Source organism: Marmota monax, unplaced genomic scaffold (genome assembly GCF_021218885.2).
Source record: "Marmota monax isolate L192 unplaced genomic scaffold, Marmota_monax_Labrador192_F-V1.1 WCK01_AAM20220418_F8-fsc00079, whole genome shotgun sequence".
In the NCBI taxonomy this organism is placed as follows: Eukaryota; Metazoa; Chordata; class Mammalia; order Rodentia; family Sciuridae; genus Marmota; species Marmota monax.
The window spans coordinates 3,912,081-3,919,728 of record NW_026694099.1 but is presented as its reverse complement, the minus strand read 5'-3'; the positions used below and the strand labels follow the sequence as shown (position 1 = coordinate 3,919,728).

The following is a 7,648-nucleotide window of genomic DNA, read 5'->3' as shown; positions in this document are numbered from 1 at the left end:
ACCTTGTTCCTCCTCTTTCTCTGTGTTTGTGTGCATGTATGTATATGTAGCATTTTGACCTCCTGTATGGAGATGAATATAGACTATGTGCTATGGAGATGGAGAAGGAGGTGAAGGCATCTCAAGACTAGATCCCAAGTCTATAATATGTTGGTCAATCTGTGTTCCAATTTGCCCGTGTTCAACTCATATTCCTGAGGAACCAATCTTAGATTCTTAAAAATACATGATTAATTCTGTTACATGTCCACATTTTCTAAGAATGTTGCTTTGGAATCAGCTTGTGTTTCATTTGTGACAATGTCATTTATGAGGTGATATCCTGAGAGAATACCTTGCAAACCAATTATTTGCTCTGTAAAATGGGATCTTTCTTGTATGCACTAAGTAAGATATAGTGTATGAAACAGACAGCATAGTGCTTGGAATATGGAGCCGATTTTTGAAGTATAATTGCTTTTATAGTGGTATAAAATATAATTTCCAAGGGTAACCATCATTGTTCAAATTTACAGTGCTGTCTGCCTTAGTGTACACATTCAGCAACACACATCCACGTATACAGAGGCACAGCCTACATTGATGTATATAGTTGAAATGCATTTATAATCATGGTGGGGGAAGATGATTTGGACTGCATTCTGGTTCTGTTAATGAATAGTAGTGGTAAAGTTACTTAACCTCTGTGCACATCAAATTTTTTCATCTGTAAAATAAAGACAATTTTAGTACTTCTGATAAAACTTACATAAGGACTAAACAATGTCTGGCACTTGGTAAAATAATGTAAGTGTGGGTGTAATTACTGCCATTTTATTTTACGGTGCTGCAATAAATAAAATAAAATGAAAATGAAATGACAGCAATAGTAAAGATTAAAGGTGTCGGCAAATACGCGAACCTCCTTCACTTTAACCCAATTTCTGCAACAGATGCTCCTCTCTTAATCTCAACAGGGAACAGATTTCACAGCCCAGGAGCATAATTACAGAAAACACTGGCTCCTGTGGTCACAAAGTTATACTTGGGGCACACTGAGTAACTGCCAATTCAGACCTCAATGGGTGACTAGGGCATATGTTGATAAAGGATCAGTCAAGAGTAGACTGTAATGTTCAATAAATGCCAGCAGCTTTCTGAAATTAAAAATAGAGGTCACCATGCTGCTCCATCAATAGGAAGCAGCAAAATTCAATACATAAACTGATAAATATGTCTCAGTCCTTCTTTCCTCCTTTCCTGTTTTTTCCTTCTGTGAAACTAACTTGGGTGTCTTTTGAGTACCTACCACATGTCAGTGAATGTGCAGGGTGGTATGGATAACATACACCCCTGCCTTCTGAAGCATGCAATTCAGGGGCAGGGTTTGTACAGAGTTTTCTGCTAAGTCAGTTCTCTTGGAGGCTGAACCAGCACCTCAGAGGTTGCTGCTCACAGTGATAACATGGAAGCTACTTGTTCTCTCTGTCTATTCAGATCTCTCATCCTGTATCTGCCCACCTTTGGGACTTTTTAATATCTCAAGATCTTCCACCATATGGTGAAATGGAACAGGAGGTTACCTTCTATCAGTCACCCTTACTCTCTTCTATTAAGGGCTCGAGTAAGAACTATCAACTGAAGTTGGATTCAGGAATCATCCATATGCTGATGTCCCATTTTCTTATTGTCTCCAGGCACACAGAATCGGCTATCTGTGGAAAAAAAAAAGCCATAAAGTTCAATAGGTTAATTCTTAGGTTAGAGGAACTGACATTCTTTGTTAATTTCAGCTTAGGGCACTCACTTCTGCTTGAAAAATTAGGCACTTCTTGGAGTTTCTTTTGCTTTTCATCTCTTTTTTAAGAGCAGTCAGCTATAGGTCATCAATATATTTCCAGTGGGAGAGAGAAACAGCAAGAAAAAGAGATAAAATGCTGACTGGAATAAGAGAAAATACTTCTCTTTGCATTGTAATCCTGGATGGTTTAGTTAAAGAGTGGATGGACATTTGTAAGTACACGCTACGCCATTGGAATGTAAGTCTAATATAGCCCCAAATACCTCTGTGATTAGTAAAATCATCTCAGACTGCCTCTGTGGGAAGATGGCTGAGCTGTTTTCATGGCAGCTACTTTAGGTTAACGTCAAATAGGATGTGCACAAGAGAAACACATGTGGGAAGGTATTGGAAAAATGGTGTGCAGTTAAAAGGGCCTCCCTTGAGTTATTCAGATTTCCAACTTTGTGATCCAACTATGACCCACTGAGAATTTGAGAACCCTGTTCCAGGTTTTCTGATATATGTTTACTTTGTTAGTTGTACTACATCCCAGCTTTGATATCATATGACACTGAGTTGTTTTAAATACAATTTAACTTAGATGGGTCTTTCCAGGGAGTGTGTGTGTGTGTGTGTGTGTGTGTGTGTGTGTGTGATCTAAAGTACTTTATAATACATACAGAAAAGTGCCAGAATTGAAGTGAATGGGGGAAGGAAATGAGGCCCAGATATTTTAATTTCTTTAAATCTGTTTCTCTTGTAAACTTGTAGATATGACAACCATACATATGTGTGTATAGATGTGTGTGTGTGTATGTGTGTGTGTGTGTGTGTGTGTGCTCTTTGGATGTGAGGCAGTATTTGAATACTTTCTTTTACCCTTTCATCATTTTATCACTGAGCTCAAATTATAGTGATGGTACGTTTTGAAAAAGGGGTGTGTGTGGGTATATGCCTATAGGCGTGTGTGCACTCTTTATATATTAAAACTCTACACACACTTTTAAAAATATCCCATCATTATAAATTGAACTTGGTGATAAAGTGATGAAAAGGTGAAAGGAACCATTCAAATACTTTGGGGAGGGACACAAACATGACTTTTGGTCCTCAGATTCAACTCTATGTACTAACATATTTTTGCATTTTAATCTTCTTGTACGAACTGTCAGTAATGTACACTAGAATATAAAAAAGGGTAAAGATATTTCCATTGAAAAAAAAATTTGAGATGTTGTTCCCAACCAGACTAGAGAGTTAGAAAGCCAACAGACTCAGAAACCGTGTCCTTAAACAACATCACAGCTGGGGAAATGATTTATTATGCTCCCCTCTAGGCAATGATGTTCACCTTGAGCAATACAAGACAGACAATCCTTGAGGACAGCATACTTACTCCCCACAGTGTCTCCTCTCCAGACTGTGCCTCGTTTTTAAAGTGCCCAGCATAGGTAATGGACAGGCAATAGTCTTTTAATGGTAAGCAGTTCTTTCTTCACAAAACTGTAGAACAAAGCCAAGGACAGTGAGCCCTCTCTGGATAATGTACATTAGCTCATTTTTGGTAATCAGCAATCCTGTATTGAGTGTCTTCTATGTGATCCTCCCTGAGTAGGCAATACTGGGAATGCAGAAAGTATTGATATTTAAAAAGATATTTAGGACATCGACTTTACTTAACCCAAACAATTTGGTGAAAGCGAGGCACACACCAGATAAGTGAGATAGTCAAAGTTTGTAAATCTCTTCAAAAAGATAGAAGTGAGACTTCAAAACACAAAAAATAAGAATACAATATGAATACCACAAGGAAAGAATTATCATTAGAAAACTACAGTGGTATTTTGGTAGGTTGGTATAGCTATCATCACAAACCATACCAGCAAATGTTTTTCATTAAACAGTGACTTTGAACAGACAGATATTTGATGGGGAGATGCCTCCTTAAAGGGTCCACATAGGAGTCTTATTGGATCTTTTTCTTAAGTGTGAGCCATGAGCTGGCAGTGGCATGGAATTACATGATTCATTTCCTGAACTGGAATCTGCATTTTAACATTTTAATGAGATCTCCAGGTGAATCATGAGCCCATTAAAGATTAAAAGACACTGCCTTAGGGTTTTTTTTTTTGAAATATTTGTTACCTCTATGGACATGATTCATTGCATAACCAACTAAACAACTATGATGGGTAGGAGGACATCTCAGGTTTCACAAATGTTGAAAGAAAAAGTTCAAAGAGCATTAGAATTTTAACAAGAGGGCAGACCAATATGATACAGAAAGTAGAATTATTCAATAAAGGGTAAAAACATCAGCAGCATTTCATTAAAGTATAGTTGAGTTTTCAATAAAGAAAAAAATCTCTGGGGACTAACAACAGAGGTAAACTGAAAATGAGGATTGTGTGCACCTGCTGCATCTGTGGTTGTTGTGGAGTGAGATATTGAGTGGGAGTTATCAGCTGATAGCTAGTAAGCTGAGCTTTCCTTTCACCTCACTTGAGAGAGAGAGAGAGAGAGAGAGAGAGAGAGAGAGAGAGAGAGAGAGAGAGAGAGAAAAGCAAAGCACTAACCATGCATTTGGTAGTAAAATTCCCTGGTGCAGTTAGGGCCTTTGAAAGGCCGTGTCATCAAAGAAAAGGGAGCTTCATTTGCTCTGAACTTGAGGAATAAAGAGTAAAGCACTGGACCCTTTTAAGGTGGGTATTTCATAGTGGGATCCCTTCCTAAAGTTGGCACTTATGAGTTTTATAATCCTTGAATGAGAGAAGATGGTGACTTTCCTTTACAGAGATGGGGAAGGGATATACTAATATTTATAAGAAATCAAAAGGGGATTTAAGTTCTGAATTGGTCCCTAACTGGTGAAGCTACTGGTATCCTTTTTTTTTTTTTTAGAGAGAGAATTTTAATATTTATTTATTTATTTTCAGTTTTTGGTGGACACAACATCTTTGTCTGTATGTGGTGCTGAGGATCAAACCCGGGCTGCACGCATGCCAGGCGAGCGCGCTACCGTTTGAGCCACATCCCCAGCCCAAAGCAACTGGTATCCTTGATAGAAACAAATGTGAAACTATTCTTGGGAGACACTCCCACAATCGAAGGTATATGGGTTCTCAATGAAAATTTGTAAAGATAATGTCACAACACAAACTGTGAATTATATTAGGACATAGATTTTATGTCAAAAAATAGTGGAATGATTTATCACAACAAACTTAAAATAATAATAAATAATAGTCTTAAACATAAAATAAAATTATTATATTAATAGTGATTAAGATATTAAATCAAGACCTAAAATGCAATGAAATAACTTAGGAATGATGAAATAACAAATTTTAAAAATGGAAATATTAATTAAAATTAAAAACAATATATTAAACAAGGACTTGGTCACAACTAAATATTGAATATGTGAACTTCATATTTAATTAAATCACCCAGAATGAAACAACAAAAGAGAAGGAAAAGAAAGGTTAAGTGAATACAGAAGATAAAATGAGGTTCGACATATATTTAGAAGAGTTTCATCACAAAAGAATAATGAGAATCATTGCAAAGCAATATTCTGAGAGACTATAGCTACAAATTTTCCAGAATTGGTATTTTAAAAATAGGCAGAATTAATAAAAACAAATCAATAGTCAGGCCCTTTGTGGTGAAATTGCGGAACACTAAAGCCAAAGGTTTTTAAAAAATAAGGCAACTACAGAGAAAAGACAGATCTCTTACAAAAGAACCAGAATTAGTTTGACAGAGTACACAAAAGAGGCCAGAAAATCATGAAAATTATGCCTTCAAAGTGCTAAGAAAATATAACAGTCAATCTAGAGTTACATACAGAAATAAAGTATCTTGGTAAAGAAAAGGTGAAATAAAGGCATTGAAGACTGTGATGTTTCACTGAAGGATCTACAAAAGACTGCTCTTGATAAACAAGAAAATGGATCTCAGTGGAATAAGTAGAGTGTGATAACCTCTGTGGACAAAGAATCAGGGAGTCACACCAATCAGTGGATTAGCAAAACACTTAATGCTTAGCCACGCCATAATGATAATTTGGGAGTATTAGAAAATTGGGGGGGGGATTAGAAAATAAAACAAGGTCAGATAGGAAGGCTGTGAATAGAGGTAAAATATTTTAGAGAGATTTATTTTACAAGAGGAAACCAGACTTTCTGTATGCACTCAGTAATTCATAACATTGGCTTAAGAATAATCCTAACACAGGTAAATAGGAATATAACTTTGCTATCAATAGAAATAAACGAATGAGGAAAAGATCAGTCCTACAGAAAGCGAGGACTAGAGAAATACAGAACCCTGTGAAAATAAAGCCAAGGACGCCCATAACCATACCACCTCTAACTTCAAAGGACGTTATAGTTAAAAGACAAATGTTCAGATTAAAATGATTTAGCTGTATAATGCTTATTAAAATATACCTAAAATGTTAAAAATGTTGACATCAATGAAATATAAGATCTTTAAGTGTTTTAAATAAATGTCAGTTAATAGTCTTGATTGTTTTTTCCCAAACATGAATAAAATTCATGTGCTAGATTGACCATGTACTAGACCAAGAAGAAAGGCTCCAAAACAAACAAAATAACATGCAAAGATTAATGTACATAGACAAAAATTAAATAAAATTAAAATCCAATAAGAAAATTGGAACATCCTCTTTCCCCTCTCTCTTCCTTTTCAAATGAGTTTGGATAATTTAAAATAGCTTTCTAAAGAATTTGTGGATCAAAGAATCTGCTGTGCGACCAGCACGCTAGCGTCATACTAGAGGTTCAAAACATAGAAGTTAACTAGTGAGATCAAATTAAAGACACATAACTCTCAAATTACCTTTTTCTTGCCCAGCTAAGAGACGGCTTCTCCGGCTCCTACCTCTAGCCACCTGACAGGGTAGCAAGGTTTACACAAGAGACCAGCAAGAGAGAGAGAGGCACGCCAGAGAGTGAGATTTATTGGGGAACAAAAAATTCAGGGGAAAATTCCATCCAATGAAGGTCGAGGGGGACAGCATTCCAAGGTCAGGGTCAGTGATTGGTTTCCAGGTCAATGGTCAGTCACACCCCCACATGGACAAGCCCTCGCACCTGGAAAGGGTGGGGAAAGCTCTGACACAGCTTGTCTAAAGCGCCTCACACCCAGCCAGGGAGGTAGCTCAATCACGTGCGAGAACGGCTTCCCACAAAATAATATATAGTGGAAATCACAAAAGGATTAGAAATGAAAGCCACAAATGAGAAGAGTATGCATTTTTATTATTTATTTATAAAAATTGTTTATGCCTACCATATGCCTTCTCCCATATGGATATGTTCTTCCCAGATGTCTCCACTGTGTACCTCCTTATTGCTTATAGCCACTAGCCACACATGGCTATTGAGTACTTAAAATGTATCTGGTTTGAATTGACTTATGATATTATTGTAAATTGTTCATTGGATCTTGAAGATTCCATGTGGAAAAAGAGAATACAAATTATCTATTCACAATATTTTCTATTAATTGTATGTTGAAAGAATGATGGTTTAAATGTATCAAGCTAAATAAAATATATTATAAAATTAATTTTGCCTCTCTATTTTTATCATTTTAAATATGGTAAGAAGAAAATCAGAGAGGTGATTTGCATTCTATTTTGCCTGAACAACACTGTTCTAAACAGTTCTCTGACATCTCAGGTTAAAGAACCAGGCCAGGATAGAGGAGGTAAAAAACCATAGTCCAAGAATAGGTCTGGCAGGGAAACCATGTCATTGCATTATTGCTTTTTTGAGGTCAGGGTAACAGGGACAGGTTTTGGGTTCTGGTGTTTTGACAAGAGTGATTGACTATGTTGGCAGACCCCCTGCTATA

At 36.6% G+C, this 7,648-nt stretch overlaps 1 long non-coding RNA gene across 1 annotated transcript; it reads right to left on the bottom strand.

The window, feature by feature from the left end:
• Positions 1 to 587: 587 nt before the first annotated feature.
• On the bottom strand, positions 588 to 6,712 carry LOC124107199 (uncharacterized). Its single transcript, XR_006856318.2, has 3 exons — positions 6,629 to 6,712; positions 3,159 to 3,265; positions 588 to 1,694 (listed from the first exon to the last, which is right to left on the bottom strand). It is a non-coding gene; the product is annotated as an uncharacterized LOC124107199 (long non-coding RNA).
• Positions 6,713 to 7,648: the final 936 nt, after the last annotated feature.